The sequence below is a fragment of the Humulus lupulus genome, chromosome 6 (assembly GCF_963169125.1).
Source record: "Humulus lupulus chromosome 6, drHumLupu1.1, whole genome shotgun sequence".
In the NCBI taxonomy this organism is placed as follows: Eukaryota; Viridiplantae; Streptophyta; class Magnoliopsida; order Rosales; family Cannabaceae; genus Humulus; species Humulus lupulus.
Window position 1 is genome coordinate 176104905 of NC_084798.1, and position 17623 is coordinate 176122527.

At 39.4% G+C, this 17623-nt stretch overlaps 1 long non-coding RNA gene across 1 annotated transcript; it reads right to left on the reverse strand.

Moving 5' to 3' along the window:
• Nucleotides 1–16424: 16424 nt before the first annotated feature.
• On the reverse strand, nt 16425–17242 carry LOC133782746 (uncharacterized). Its single transcript, XR_009870685.1, has 3 exons — nt 16939–17242; nt 16771–16833; nt 16425–16612 (listed from the first exon to the last, which is right to left on the reverse strand). It is a non-coding gene; the product is annotated as an uncharacterized LOC133782746 (long non-coding RNA).
• Between the last annotated feature and the right edge of the window lie 381 nt (nt 17243–17623).

The window sequence follows — 17623 nt, forward strand, 5'->3', positions numbered from 1 at the left end:
CAGTAAATAAAAGTTTTTCCTTCGCACTAATTAATTTATGTTTGTTTGGTTACTCACCTCCCCATACTTTTATTTTTTGTAGATGAATCAATTCGACTATAGGGGAGGTGACAACCATACAAATTCTGACACTTCAATTCCGCAATCAAGCGACACTCCTCAAAGTAACGACTCTTCATCCTTCAAAGTCTTATTTACGGCTTCAACCTGCCCATTGGCTTGCGGATGAGCTACCGAGGAGAAACTTTTCGTAGTGTCATGCCTAGTGCAGAAATCGGTAAACAAGTCACTATCGAACTGAGTGCCATTGTCAGAGACTATCTTCTTGGGCAGACCATAGTGACATATTATATTCTTAACTACAAAATCTAACACTTTCTTTGAGGTGATCGTTGCTAGTAGTTCGGCTTCGGTCCATTTAGTGAAATAATCCACGGCAACTACTGCAAACTGTACTCCTCCTTTTCCTTTGGGTAGTTTCCCGATCAGATCAATGCCCCAAACTACAAAGGGCCATGGACTCTGCATCTGCTTCAAGACATTTGGAGGTGCCCTGGGTACTTTAGAAAATCTCTGGTATTTATCACACTTCTTCACATACTCCATGGAATATTCATTCATTGTAGGCCAGAAAAATCCTTGCTGCAAAATCTTTTTAGATAGACTCTACCCCCCAGCATGATCTCCGCAGAACCCCTCGTGCACTTCGGTTAGTAAGTTTTTTTACTGGTCGGGTGCTATGCATCTTAGCAGTGGCATAGAGTACCCTCTTCTATACAACACCCCATCCATCATAATATACCTAGCAGCTTTCCTCATGATCTTCTTGGTTTCATTACGATTATCTGGTAGGACTCCATGCTCAAGGTAAGTAATGATGGGTGTCATCCAAGTGTTAGCTATTGTGATGGGCATGGCTTCTCGTTCATTAATACTCGGTTCTGCCAAGTATTCCACTGGTACTATATTCAAAGTTTCAGCATCTTTTACACTAGCTAATTTTGCTAGAGCGTCTGCATTAGAGTTCTGCTCCTGTGGTACCATCTTAATAGTATACTCTTCGAATTGTGCTAGCAGATCCTTGTTCTTATTCAAGTACACCATCATGCACAGGCCCCTTCTTGCGAAATGCCTGGAAGTACGGTCGCAATTTGCGAGATGCAAGTACCAAGCAATAGGCCAACTTCTTGATCACGGGATACCTTGACTCTGCTCCTATCAGCCGCTTGGTTACATAGCACACCGGATGCTGCACTTTATCTTCTTCTCGCACTAGAGCAGCACTGACAACATGCTCTATGACTACTAATTAAACAAAGAGGTCTTCCCCATCAACTGGATTTGAAAGAACAAGAGGTTGAGCCAAGTGTTCCTTTATGTCTTGAAAAGCTTTCTCGCATTCTTCCGTCCATTCAAATTTCTTGCTTCCTCTAAGCAAGTTGAAAAACGGGACACATTTGTCCGTTGATTTAGGAATGAACCTGCTTAGAGCAGCAATCCGCCCAGTCAAGCTTTGCACATCCTTAATCCTGGCTAAAGACTTCATTTCTGTGAGCGCCTTTATCTAATCTGGATTTGCTTCTATTCCTCGCGAATTAACAATAAACCCAAGAAATTTTCCAGAACTTACTCCAAACGAGCACTTGAGGGGATTCAACTTCATGTTGTACTTTCTCAGTACTGCAAAGCAATCCTCCAAATCTCGTACATGTCCTTCAGTTTCCTTTGACTTTACCAGCATATCGTCTACGTACACCTCCATGTTTTTGCCGATTAAGTCATGGAACATGCCATTCACTAAACGCTGGTAGGTGGCTCTCGCGTTCTTCAAGCCGAATGGCATGACCTTATAACAGTACAACCCTATGTCTATTCGGAAACTAGTATGCTCCTCATCGGGAGGATGCATACTAATCTGGTTATACCCTGAGTAAGTGTCCATAAAGGACAAAGTTTCATGACCAGAGGTCGCGTCAACCAACTGGTCTATTCTTGGCAAAGGAAAATAGTCCTTAGGACATGCTTTGTTCAGTTCGGTAAAATCCACACAAGTCCTCCACTTTCCATTGGACTTGGGCACTAATATTGGGTTTGAAACCCAAGCGGGGTAATAAGCCTCCCTTATAAACTTGTTTTCCTTTAGCTGCTCCACCTCCTCCTTGAGAGCCTTTGCTCAATCCTTGTCAAACAACCTTCTCTTCTGTTGTACTGCTGGATAGCTTTCATCCACATTGAGCACGTGACTGATCACAGTTTGTGAGATACCCACCATATCCTTGTGAGACTAGGCGAAGACATCTTGATTCCTCCGCAAAAATTCTACCAGTTGTGCTTTTACTTCTAACTTCAACTTTTTTCCAACCTTGCCCCCTCTGGTCGGGTCATTCTCATCTATTGGAACCTCCTCTAATTCTTTCGTAGGTCCCACCTCACTATCATAATCCCCAAAGCGAGGATCAAAGTCCATTCCCTCGCTTTGGGCAACGCCCTATTTGGTGACTTCATCACCGAATGGGGCTTGTTGCTCACTTAAACCAAGAGTGATTTCTTGGCCAAACTCTTCCAACATTCTTTCCTGATCGGCCACGATTGTAATGCTTTGTCGGTCGACATCCATCTCCTCTACCTCCTCTCTATCTACACATACAATCATATTGTTTTCTTTAGCCCCCTTTCGTGCTTTAGCTATCGAGGCATTATAACATTCTCTAGCTTCTATCTGGTAACCTCGGACACAGCCTATGCCTGCATTGGTCGGAAACTTCATAGAAAGGTGCCATATAGAGACTGCCGCATGCAAGGCTGTGAGTAGTGGTCGACCAATCACCACATTATAAGCTGACAAACAGTCAACTATCATAAACTTCGTCATAACTATCTCGTGTTTGGGAGCATCTCCTGTTGTGACTGGTAACTTGATCGTTCCGGCCGGTGACAACCCTTCTCCAGTAAATCTATAAATGACTTGAGAGCATGGCTTCAAGTCATTAATGGATAGTTTCATCCTTTCAAAGGATGATTTGTAAATGATGTTCACAGAGCTCCCAGTGTCGACCAGGCATCTCTTCACCTTCATGTTTGCTATTTGGACTGTAATGACAAGGGGGTCATTATGAGGATATCTCACATGTCATGCATCATCTTCAATGAAAGTGAGGGACTCACTTTCATATCGTGGATTCTTCGGAGGCCACTCCTCTACTGTCATGACCTCGAACGTCGATGCTGCGTCTAACTCATGTCGGAGTGTTCGAGCATATCTCTCCCTTGCCTTGTTGCTATCCCCAGCCAGATGTGGACCTCCACATATAGTGTCTAGAGTAAAGTCCACAGGCTCGGATTGTAAGGGTGGAGACCGCTGTCGCTTGAACCCAGGATTATTGTTACTTCCCTCTCCTTGGGTCTTTTCTGCTCGATATTTTTTTCAATTTCCCCGACCGGAGGAGAAACCCTATCTCATCCTTGAGATGATTGCATTCATTTGTGTCGTGACCATAGTCTCCATGGAAATGACAGAACTTATTCAAATCTCTCTTACTCATCTCCTTCTTGATGGGTGGGGGTTTCCGGTAGGGGACCTCCTGATGACTCGCGAGAAATATCTCTACTCGACTGGCCAAAAGAGTGGTGTAATTGGTGAACCAAGGTTCATACTTAGTTAGCTTGTCTTTTGGTCCCGACTTAGCCTTCTTTTCCTCATGGCGGTCAGACCCGTTATTCCCACGTTTCTTACCACCATTTTGTCCATTTCCACCATTCTTAGGAGGATCAGTTGATCCTCCCGGATTGTTTAGGCCTTTCTCTCCTTTCTCAATCGCATCATCCAATTTCATATATTTTCCCGCCCGGACAAGACATTGTTGTAATGTTGAAATTGGACTGCGACGGATACTGTCCCATAAAGGACTCTGATAGATTATGCCAGAAGAAATGTCTACCATCTTCCCCTCATCTCCAACTGCAGTTGCTCGGTTGGCTTCTCTCATGAACCTCTGTATGTAGTTCTTGAGAGATTCATCTTTCCCTTGTTTAATATCTGCCAAGTGATTGGCGTAAACCAGAGGGGTCCGAGCAGCGCTGAAATGCCTACAAAATTCTTTCCTGAAACTCTCCCAAGAAGTAATGGAGTTTGGCTTAAATTTCCAATACCACTCTTGGGCAGTATCGGATAATGTAGTGGGGAAAACTCTGTAGCGATAGTCATCACTCACTCCGAGCAGCTCCATTTGATATTTGAATTTCCCCACATGCCTTATCGGATCTGCCTTTTCTGTATAAACTGGCAGTACCGGTGCTTTATACTTCGCTGGCGACTGGGTTACTCTAATTCGAGCATAGAATGTGCTGCCACTCCCGTGGTCTACTAGATTGATTGCAGAAGGTTGTTTCGACAGGCCTTGAACTGCTGCCGTCAGCGCATCAAGCTGGGCTTGGATGCCTGGGGCCACTGCTGGGGGCTCAAGTTCTGGACTGCCTGGTCGGGCGCTCCTATTCAGCACACCATCATCAAGTATTTCTACTTGACTGGTAGGTCGGTTCGGACCTCACCCTTCGACTAGGTAGGTCATTCTCCTGTCGGCAATGATATCTCTTGAATCCTTCTGAGAGGTATGCCTCCCTAACCGATTGAACACTGTGCTCCGAGTTTTTTTGGAAGGCTTACTGTGTGGGACATGCTCCTTGCCACTGCGCTGTTGGTTGGGATGCAGTGGTGGCCTTCTTGTCTGTGCCGGGTGGTCTTTTCCTCCTCGCTGGTTGTTGTCATCCTTTTCCTTCGACTGGTTAGTGTGATGACTATCAGCTTCATCACGACCATGCCCGTCTTTGAAGTGTGAAGTTTCTTTACCTCGAGGAGCTCTATTTTGCTCCTACCCAGGTGGAGTCTTCTTACTGCCTGATTTGTGACTTCCGGATCTGGAAGTTTCTGATCGGTGGCTCCTAGAGGGGGTTCTGGAGTTCCCCCTTTGGGTTGAGGCAGTGCCTGATCAGATCCCATCCTCTTCCCGACCAGGAGGGTTACTACCTCTTCTGTTCTGTCCTTGAGAATTGGGCTTGTCAGTAGTTTTTCGACCAGCATATGTGGTCCTTGCTCCTTGGGTTACTGCTCCTCACACTGCATCCTAGGCATTGGCCTAGGTTAACTGCGTAGCCACCTCCAGAGCGAGTGCAGCCTCGCGGTGTCGCCTATCGGCCTCCTCCTGCCGTCGCCTGATCTCTTCGCTCCTGGCATCCATCTCTCGTCTTTGCTGCTCAAATGCAGCCTTCTGTCTAGCCATCTCTTTAGTGAATGACTCCTGTCGGGTGTTGAATTGTGCCATTTCCTCCTGGAAAGCCCCCATGGCTTCCTGGAGTTGTTCAACCTCTGGAGTCACATCCTTGAGCAAGACTCTAGGCTTAGTCTCGTGGTCTTGAGGACCAGGACCTTCTGATCTAGCAGGCTCTTTAGAGGAACCCGGTTCCTTGGAGGCCGCATTGGTGTTCTTAGGCGCCATAATGCTATGGTAATTGTTTTTTTTTCTCTTCAGGCTCTCAATGAAAGCACCAAAATGTTGACCACAGATTTGGCTAACGACGAGTAGACGTCAAAACTACAATAAACCTTCAAGAGAAAAAATGACACTGATGATTTTTATAGTGGTTCAGCCTCAATGTGTTGGTAATAGCCTAGCCCACTTAGAGTTATGATTATAAAACTAGACTCAAGATCAGATGAACCTGAGTCAACTGAGTTTCTTCAGTGCAGATGAAAATAATACAATATTTCTCTCAAAATACAAATACTCTCTTAGGAAAATCAGAATCTGACCTCTAAATGATGCCATGAGCTCTGTATTTATAGGCCCAGGATCGTACAAACCGAAATCCCTCATAATTGGGATCTTTCTATTACTCTCACAATATTTAGTTAATAATAATATTTAAAATACAACAATACACGACTTCTTTGGGATAATCTGAGAGATTCCCACGTAGGCACGACTAATTCTAGTATAAGCCGTTGCTGGAATTTCGCTTGCATAGCAATAATCTGTTCAGTAAGTCGACGTCACTTCTTGGAGAAAACTGGTTGGCCAAAACACTTGACCGGTCAACCATGCACTCCACCGATCGGCCAAACACCTCACTGGTCGACCAAGCACCCCTTTGGTCAGTCAAACACCTCACCGGTCGGCCAAACACCTGACTGGTCGGCCATGCACCTCACCGATCAGCCACGCACCTCACCGGTCGGCCAAACACCTATCTGGTCGGCCAAGCACTCCTCCGATCGGTCAAGCACGGAGCAGGTAACTGATCAATCAAGTATCTCTTCCCACTTGTCACCTTTATTTCCACGTCACCATTTTCAAATTTTGGGGATAACACTAGGATATCCAACAAGAGATCCCTAAGCCACTCGGCCTCTTTGCTAGTTGTCGCTAGAGCTATAAACTTAGCCTTCATGGCTGAGTGTGAAATACATGTTTGTTTCTTTGAACCCCAAGAAAACTCTCCTCCTCCGAGCATAAACACCCAACCGGTTATGGAGAGATTGTCTTCCAGACTTGATATCCAACTTGCATCAAAATACCCCTCAAGTATCTAATGAAACTTAAAATATTGAAGGCTTAGCTCCTTGGTCCTTGCATGGCACCCTAGAACTTTCTCAATTGCCTTCCAATGTTCGATACTTGGATTTTTGGTAAACCTACTTAGTTTAATAACCGCATATTCAATATCCATTCATGTACAATGAGCGGCGTACATTATACTCCCTAATGCACTTGCATACTCAAGTTGAGTCACTGCTCTATCATTGTCCTTTTCAAGCTTTATGCTTGAATCAAATGGTGTATTTGCCTCTTTGATTTTGAGATGACTAAATTTTTCAAGCACTTTCTCAACATAGTGATCTTGACTTTAGGCATAAACGCCCCACTATTTATTCTCACTTTTATACCAAAAATGGTATTGACCTCTCCAAAGTCCTTCATTTTAAAAATGGAAGATAGAAACCTAGTCGTTTCTATTATGCCTCTCATCTCATTACTAAAAATCAATATATCATCAAAATATAGACACACTAAGATGGCATAGTCATCACAAGTCTTAGAATATAAGCACTTGTCCGCATAATTGTGTCTAAACCCATCCGAAAATATGGATTTATCAGACTTATTATACCATTGATTCGATGCTTGTTTTAATCCATACAATGTTTTAACAAGCCTACACTTTATGTTCATTTCCCCTTAGAACAAAACCCTCTGGTTGTTCCATATAGATCTCCTTATCGAGATCTCCATTTAGGAATGTCATTTTGACATCCATTTGATGAACTTAAAGGTTATATATTGATGATGAAGCAAATAAAACTCTTATTGCGGTTGTCCTAGAAACCAGTGCATATGTGTCAAAATAATTAATTCCTTCATTTGTTTAAACCATTTGCCTACTAATCTAGCCTTAAAGGTTTGTAAGGTGTCATCGGTGTGATATTTCCTTCGACATACCCACTTGAACCTAATTGGTTTTGAACCTTGTCGAAGGTCTACCAATTCTCATGTGTGGTTTGACATAATTGAATTTATCTCATCATTTATTGCCTCCTTCCATAAAGCGAAGTCTCTCGAAGACATTGCTTCTTGGAATTTAACAAGCCTTTGAAACTCACACAAGTCTTCTCGTAGTTACTTGAAGCTTCACCAAGATGGAATGAGATTTGTGATTTAACAAGCCTTTGAACCTCACACAAGTCAAGCAATTCTTGGTGAGTTTCTTGGAGAAAACTTATGATCTTTGAGAGCTAGAGAGAGAGAGAGAGAGTGAGGTTAGAGAGATAGTTGAAAAGTGTGATCAAGACTTTAGAAATATAATAACCCTTATTTATAGTGTAGGCACCGTCATTAAGTCTAACCAATAGGATTAGAGCTTTGAACACTTCATTTGGAGCTAAAACGACGTAAGCATACGGACACGTCAAGCAATGCTTTGACTGACTATAAGCAATGCATCGCCTCCTTATAGGAAAAGCTTCGCTTGTAGTGTCCCGTCATGTATTTCACACTTTAGGAGATGCAATGCCATATAGGCAAGTCTAACTTCTCTAAAGTGACCTTAAACATCTTCAAATGCTCCCTAAATTTTTGGGCATGCTTAGATACCTCATTGTATCACTTTAGACCCATAACAGTCAATTATAGATGGATACTACAAAATCTCATATTTTCACTTCAATGTAAGTGAAAACTGTTAAGTGTTTTGCACCACATTGTGTAAACAACTTCACCATTATATTTAATCAATCTCAATAGTTAGATGTACAGTGTTTTGATTTTTTTTAGGGGACACAATTTTGAATTTGATTGTCCTAAATAAGATATAAATGTATAAAAGACAATTTTTTTTATTTCCTTTGATTATGTACCTCGAGTTAAGTCATTTATAAGGCAATAAGTCCAAATTTAGGGAACCAAAGAGAATAGGAGAGAATAAAAATAACTTTGAAATAGAATGAACTTTCAAAAAGCTTTATCCTCCTCTTTTTAAAATCAACCCTTTAATTTACCGTAGAAACCCTAGATTGATTGGCAATATTTTGGTTAAAGCGTTGTCAACACCTCCCTGTGCATTGGAGTTGTGTCGATCGAAAGGCCCTCACTCTTGTTGGTTGATGCTTGGGCTTGAGACAGATGGTGGGTGAGTCGTGCACTTGTTCGTCTGGCTCATCTCGTTCGCCTCTTCTCCTTGGTCTCCATTGTTGGGCATCCTTAGGATACGAGATCTAGTGACTTGTGATGGTGGGCTATAGATCAAGCGATTAGTACTACTTCGGTGGTGTGTGGTGTAACGTCCCAAATTTCCTTATAAGGTGTAACGCCCAAACTCCAGGGACAGTTACGGTGTGCCTTATAAACAGTTTTAAACTCGCTAATCGAGTCATTTGGCCAAAATCGTGTAACTAAGTATGATTAGCGGTTTAGGGATTAAAAATTTTGGTTAAGATATAACGTTTCATTAGAACGTTTACTGTATACATTGGGATCCCAACAAATATAAATTAAAGGTATATTCAAGAAAATATTTACAACAGGCCGATCTAAGCGGCAAAACAGGGTTTAACCCTAGTTCCTCTTTCAACCATCGGCTGTGGCGATCGAGCAGTCGTATATGTACACATCGTGACCTAAGCTCTCCTACTCAAGGATGGTCCAGCTTTCTTTTGCCTTTACCTGCACCACATAGCACCTGTGAGCCGAAGCCCAGCAAGAAAACTCAATATGCTCATGAACAGTCATAACATGTCATCAAATCACAAGGCACACGCCTAGAAAATATAGCCCTATTCAAGCAGGAAAATGAGTTCACGTAATGTTAACTATAACACATCAACCGATGATCATAATAACTATCCAGGGCTTTTAGCCCCAAATAGAAGAGTGACAGTCGTAATAGTCACTAAGGTGGGTTTATTCCCAATAGCCCGGTGACGATAGGGTCACCGGGGCTTTATAGATAAGTGAACCTTTCACTAACTTAAATAGGATAGGTGCATGATGAATAGTCACCAACATAACCTTCCTCATGACCATAGAGTCATAACCATGGAGTACTGCTCCCCAGCCATGTGACAAACTGTCACCTAGGCCTTTGGCCCTGGCTCTGAGTAACTAGCTTAGACTAGTCAAGTGCTTATAAGATTCATCGACCTTAGGGTCGGTCCAGCGTTAATGCCTTAGGGTCATTCAACGATGATATCGATTAGATCTAATCTTTTATCGGCCTTGCGTTCATGACGCTTATGCCATTTTTGGCTCTTAGGTCAGTGATGCGTGACCAATGCCGTCCCTGACTAGTCAGTGCCATACACAAGTAAGCAATGCTACCCAACATATATCATATGTCAAATATCCTAATACAGGGCATTCAGCATGCTTACTTAACAATTTCTAGTATAATTAGGACCATGCATAAACACAGAGGCTCAAGCTCTGAACAATCTCATATTCAATATTCATAGCATGCCCTAATCACATGTTTCTTGTGCAACACATGCATCACATTTAATCACCTGACATGCCTCAACAATAACCATGCATGCCACATTTAAACATCCAACATGCATCAAGAATAACCATGGATGTCATATATACACAAGGTGCAGTTTTCTTACCTTTGGTCCAAGCATAGGTTACCAATAAACGAGCCACAAGCACGATCCTTACTCCAATCCTCTAGTGATAACCTAGTCACAATCACAAATGGTGATCCAATGAGTACAAGTTCTAAAACTAATCCCGGAACCAAGACCTAGCCTCCAAGACATCAAACCCCACCAATCCGGGTAATAGGAATGATCCTGAGGCCTAAAACCAAGTTCTCGAGGTCAAAACACCCAAACGAGCTCAACACCCTACCTGAGCCGTGGACCCCAGCCATCCCAGGAGCAAGGGCCACAGCGCCCCTCACATAGGGTCGCAGCGCCTAGCAAGGCCAAAGTGCCTTGTAATGCCCTGAAATCCCTAATGCGGTTTAATGGTTGGATGAGTAGGCCGGGAGGGCCATAATTGATTTATTATGCCATTAAACTGTTATATGCATGTTTATGTGAATTATATTTTAATATGATGTTAAATGCATGCATGTGGGTCCACATTTTAATTATAGGGGTATTTTGGTAATTTGGCCCGTTGAGGGCGTAATTGTATATTTGTATGCATGTCGGTGATATATGGTTAAGGCCACATTATAATGTGGGTTTGTTTGAGCTATTCGGCATGAGACGGTCTTTAAATGTTAAGTAGCGGTTTAGTCATAACGGGATTTAGTTCGAGGCTCGGGGTGAGTCTCGGGCTGATTTTAATGATTAGAGCGTTGCCGGGAATAAAAGGGTAACGGGATATGAATTGTTGGTATTTGAGAATATTGAGAATAGCGGGAATTAGAGGGCGTTAATTATGATTAACGAAATAGGTGAAAGATGACGATTTTACCCTTGGGGAGACTTTAGAAGCTTTAAATGACCTAGGGGCATTAGGGTCATTTGGCTTAGGATATACATGGTTAAGTTGGCTGTAGAAACATATAGAACAAAAAACAGAGCAAGGTTTCCTCTTCCCGTTCATCACCATCTCTCTATCTCCCTTTGAAGATTTTGGTCCCAAATTGAAGTATCAAGCTAGGAAATCAAAGCTTGGAGGTTATAGACTTAGTTCATCTACTAAGGAGGATTCAAAACCAACTGGAGGTAAGAAATTTTCCATGAGTTTTAAGTTATACTCTGCTTTTCTTTTAGTTTTCAGCCTATAGATTTTGGTGTGGATAGTTGGAATCAAGGGGAGTTTTTGTGTAAGATTGATTGGGTTTTGGTGAGGGGGTGATGTAGATGAGGTTTAGGGGTTGAATTGGATGTTTTGGTAAGGTTTGGGATTGGTTTGGAAGGTTAGTTTCAAGGGGAATCGCAAGGAGGGAAAATCAGGGGAGTTGCTGGTCTGAAGCTGGTGCCCAAGCGCCAGTCCTAGCGCCCCAGCGCTATGCAGGGCAGAGAATAGCCCTCTCTGTTTCTGGGGCAGTGCCCCAGCGCTGGTTGGCAGCGCCTAGGCGCTAGGTCAGTTTCAGGGAAAGTTATTTTTAGGGCTCGAGATGGTTTTTAAGGCTCTGGGGTTGGTTCCTTTACCCCTTTTGAGTAGTTTGAGAGTCCCGAGAGTGAGGGATTGATCCCAGGAGTGTGGCTTAGATTTTGAACCATTCATTGATTTACTTTATTGATAGTTTCTAATTGGTTATGATTAGGTAACCGCTAAGGAATCTAAAGGTTGATCGTTCTCAAGGGTCGTTCTTATATTTATTCTCGCTCAAACTTGAGGTAAGAAAACTGCACCCTGTGTATATGTGACATGCGTGATTCTGTTGAGGCATGTTGATTAATAAATGTGGACATGGATTGCCTATTAAGTGCTAGCGAATGTTGTTTACTTGTATATGTACTGACTAGTCAGGGACACTGACCTAAGAGTCAGAAATGGCATAGCGTCATGAACGCAAGGCCAAATGAAGATTAGATGTAATCGATATCAGCGTTGAATGGCTCTAAGGCATTAATGCTGGATCGACCCTAAGGTCAATGAGCTTATAAGCGCTTGTCTAGTCTAAGACTAGTTACTAGAGCCAGGGCCAAAGGCCCAGGTGACTGCTTGTCACATGGCTAGGGAACGATGTTCCAGGGTTATGACCCTAAGGTCATGAGGAAGGTTATGTTGGTAACTAGTCACCATGCACCTTTCCTGTTCGAACTAATAAAAGTTCACTTATCTATTAAGCCCTGGTGACCCTATCGTCACAAGGCTAAGGGGAGCTGGACCCATTTTAGTGACTTTTGCGACTATCACCTATTTGTTTGGACTGATGGTCCTGAATGATTATTATGATCATTGTTGATATTATATCATGCTGTATTGTGTTTTCTTGCTGGACCTTGGCTCATGGGTGCTATGTGGTGCAGGTAAAGGGAAAGAAAAGCTCACCCAGCCTTGAGTGGAGAGCTTAGGTGGTGATGTGTACATATGTGGCCGCTTGACCACCACGGCCAAGGAGTTCTCAGAGGAACTAGGGGGTTTACCCTATTTTTGCTGCTTAGGTCGGCGGGTTTGTAATTTTGAAAATGTAATGACCATTTTGAGTTGTAAATAACTTGTAAATGTTTTTATGGGCCCATGAACAGTTTTATGTATTAAATAAAACATATCATTTCCTTTTTGTTGGTTTTCCACCTTAGCCTGTTAATAACACTTAGAACACGTTTTTAACCAAAGGACTCGGGTAGCGGGTCAAATTTCTGGTTCACCGTTCACCGTAACTGTTTTGGGGTAACCAGGGCGTTACATGCCTCCTCCTGCTTCTTCGAACTAGGGCCGCGGTGCCCAGCAAGGCCAAAGTGCCTCCTTAGATTGCATATTGGTGGCATTGTTGATTAAGCTTTTAGCATCGAAACTCCATTGCAATATCTTTCGCAAGCGAACCACGATTCTATGCATTTTTGTGAAGGACGTGATCTGCATTACCTAATGTTGATTCTGAGTCAGTGTCTATCCTTGTTAGAGGATGATCTTAGTTATTTGGTTGAATTGACTTACCAATGTATTCAATTTAGTTAGCCTTATTTGAGTCATCTCCATTGTAATATATGTGTGAATCTTTGAACATTGTCTGATCTATAGGACTATGGTCTATTTTAACCATTAAATGAAAGTTTATTTCCCTTTAAAAAAAAAACTCCATTCTTTCTTTTTTCCTCTTTGTCCGAATATTCTCTTTCCCTATTTATAGACTCTTTTTTTTTTACAGTAGAGTGATCAGAGATGAGTATTTAGTGTAGAGAGGGGAGAATGGATAGAGGTGAGTGGTGAGATGTTATTGTTAAGTGAAGAGAAAAGTAAAAAAAAAAATCTTGCTCTTAATGGATTCTTTCTTTATTTTTTTTATTTTCTTCTTTATTTATTTTAAATAAGAAAAATACGGTTAAACAATACATCTATATAATTTTCTCTAATCTATTAATTAAAAGATTTAATTTTTGTTGGAGAAATTATTTATTTACTAAAAAAATCAGAAATTAAAAAATTATGCTTTGAGTATAACTAGACTCCTTACTAGTGCTCTTACTTTGGATATTTATGGTAACGAGATACGTTTGCAAGAAAGAAAATATTTTTACAAAAAAAAAATGGATGCATTGAGGGGGAAGGAAGGAAAGGGATAGCGGGAGGAATAAAAATAATTTATTCAATAAATGTAAAAGGAGCTTTTAATTAATATATCACATTTTATAAATAAAATTAAATTTATAAGGGTATATATTTTTATGGATCATTTTGTTCCATTATTTGTTTGAACTCTTTATTTTAACAAAAATTATTTTTTGGACCTTATATTTTGTAAAATAATTCAAATAGATCCCTCGACCCAATTTTGATGAAGAAAAAATTGAATATGACAATATAGTTATTAAGCAAAATAATTACGTTTTTGTTCTAAATTATTAGTTTGGTAAATGATTTGTGATTTTAATTAAAAAAATTTTTGACTAAAATCAGATTTAGATGTCTATTTAAATAATTTTACAAAACATGAGGTTCAAAAAGTAAAATGTCAAAACACAAAGTCTAAATATGTAACGAGACAAAATACATGCTCCAAAAACCCTAAATTTAATTAGAATTACATATCATATATTATGTCTTGAATTGTACACTCACGAAAAATAAAATAACATATCTCAATTACTACAAATTAGAAATTAAAGTTTTTTAACGACATATTATTTTTTTCTTAATAAAATAAATAAAGGCTTAATGCAATATCAAATATAAATTTTTGAAAAACTAATTTAAAAATGCAATAAACTTGTTTTTATATTATATGATAATTTTTCAATGAGAAAATATTATTATTGTATTCATATAATTTTAAGGTATTAAAAATACTCGAATGAAACAAAAAAGATTCTACAAGAACTAAGCCTAAAGTTTTATGAATAAAGTTAAAAAATTATGGAATATTTGCAGCATAAGTACTCAAAGTTTGGCGTTTGTAACCAGTATGGACCCAATTTTTTTTTAGTAGGGAAAGTACTTAATGTCACTAAAAGTGTAATTTCGTCCAGTTCCATCAGTTAAGTCTGTTAATGTGATGACTAAACTGACACATGTCATCTTCTTATTAGTCTACCTAATAATTATTTTAAAAAATAATTTTAATTCATTTTTAAATAGAAAATTAATTGAAAAATATATTTTTAAATAATATAAAATAAAAAATAATAAAACTGATTTTTATTATATATTTAATTTTTAAAATTAAAATCTGATTTTAACTTTTAAAAATAAAATTTAAATTGAAAAATCTTAAAACTATATCTCTCTTTCCCCCGGTTGCAGCATCGTAACCAAGATTAGGATCATTTTTTTCCAATAATTTTCCGAGAATCAATGCACCATCAAAATCAGCGTTTTGAACTATCGTGAATGTAGGTGCCTGCAGCAAGTAAACCAAAATCTACTATCAGGGATATTGAGTCACGGCTAAGACCCCACATAAGATGCTAATAAATCCACTTCAACAAAACCTTGAGAGCACTCTGGATGGTCTTCATTTTGAGTCTGAAGATTTTCTAAAGCTTTGGATGCGTATAACAGAGCAACACCACCACCTTACAATATGATTAGTTGGAGGATATAGATATACTTAAACCAATAGATGGAAATAATGAAATAAAAAACTAACTTGGGACAATACCCTCTTCCACAACTGCCCGTGTAGCATTTAGGGCATCTGTTACCCTATCTTTCCTTTCCCCAATCTCTGCCTCACTTGCCCCTCCAACCTTTAAAAATTATGATGTTAAAAAGAGCTTAAGAAATACAAAACATGAGATAGAATTTACAAAGTTAAAATACCTTAAAAGATGCTACACCCCCAGATAGCTTTGCTAGACACTCCTGCGATTTCTCCTTGTCTTAGAGGGAGAGATAGAGATCCGGGAGAGAGAGAGGTATAGTTTTAGGATTTTTAATTTTAATTTTTTTAAAAAAGTTAAAATCAGATATAAAATATATAATTAAAATCAGTTTTATTTTTTTAATTTTATATTATTTAAAAATATTTTTTTTTATTTATTTTCTATTTAAAAATTAATTAAAATAATTTTTTTAAATAATTATTAGGTAGACCAATAAGAAGATGACACATGTTAGTCTAGTCATCACATTAACAGACCTAATGTATGAACAGGACAGAATTACACTTTTAGTGACATTAGGTATTTTCCCCACTAAAAAAAATTAGGTCCACACTGGTTACAAACGTCAAACTTTGGGTACTTATGCTATAAATATCCCAAGATTTAAAATGCTATATTTTAGTCATTTTACTTATATTTATATATGGAAAAATGAAGTGATTTTATATCAATTTGAGGTGTAAATATAACTTCCCAAAAGTAGAGTAGAGGTGGAAAGCTTAACAATTATTATAGGCATATTATTAAGATTCATTTCACTTGTGAAAGAATTTAAAGTCTCTTCTCTGAGAGAAATTTCTCCCATGAGATCTGAGGGGTTAGGCTCGAGTGAGCAAGAGAAGCACAATCATATAGCACGTGTCATCAATGTTCATTGAACGGTGAAGCCACCATTGTTGGTCGTGAGGAAAAAAAGAGACAAAGGACCATGAGAAAAAAAAAATGGAGAAGGAAAGGTTACATTTTTAGTTTTCGAGTTACGGGTTGTTACTAATATGCGAAAAAAAACTGAAAACAATAAATGTTGCATTTTGGTTTTCAGTTATAGGATATTACCATTCTTTGTTTATGTTTTGGTTACGATTAGCTTTTTCCGTTACACGGTGTTTTTTCATAATCATGGCATCAGTTAAAATAGGTTACTATCCAGTTTTGTAAACACTAAGTAATTTGTAACCCTTGATGTGTTGCTTATAACCTTTAATGGTTTTAATACCAGCTTCAACAAGCATATTACACACACAAAAAAAAAAGTTACTGGTTTTGTATGCCAATTTCAACTAGTAAATTAGAGAAAATGGTTACACGTTTCTGTTGAATAAATTCCCTCATGAGCTGCACATTCAGGAATAACAAACAATCAGTTACAACAGTCAAAACTAACAGATGCATCTCAATAGATTTTTGACAACTCAGCTCATCAGACTCAGACAGTTACGACTACTTAATCTACCTGTATATAAAGGAATGCAATAGTTTAAGTTTAGGGTTACCTGTGATTTCGAGCATTAGAGAGAGAAAGAAGAGAGATTTGTAATGTTGGGTGGGGAGAGTTTCTTTTTGTTCAGTGGTTCAGGTAAAGAAAGAAAAAAGAGAAGGTTAGAGTGAGAGAAGGAACAAGAGAAACAATAAAAGAGAATTCATTTAGAGTGTTCGATTACCTGTTGGACTGTGGCACTGGAATCGATCTTGAGCTTGTAGATGTAACCAGATTGACATAGTGCAGAAAAGAGTAGTCTTTGAGGTAAGCTCAACGAGGATTAGCCCAGTTTTTGGGTGAACCTCGATACATCCGGTGTTCTCTCTTCCCCTCTTTGATTTATGTTTTTGTTTTTGTTACACTTGAATGTTTTGATTCAATTTCTATTGCCCTAGGTTTGTAGAAAAGGTCGAAGAATTGTTCATCTCTGCAATAGAAAAAAATAAATAGGGTTAAAGTTGATTCATTTGTTTCACTGTACTGAAGTGATACGTGTGTGGTGTGTTAATACACATTTCAAAAATTTTGAGGTCAAAGGTCAGGAATGACCTTGGTGTTACTGACTTGAGTGTGTGTTGGTGTAGGGATATTTTCGGTACTGAAATTCCTACAGTTTCTAACTAGTTTCTTATACCAGCTCCAATATGACCAAAGCTCCATGGTGATACATGCCAATGGCACCACCGAACTCCAACGGTTGCAAAAGTGAAGCACTTGGTTTTGAAGCCCATGTTGTAGGGAGTCTCATGTGGTGGTAGTACAACTCAATACAACCTAGAACAATTAAATTAAGTCATAAATTTTTTTGATGGTGTAATTTTCCAACTTCTACGTTTTATCCTCTCTAGTAATCTTCAAAATTGATC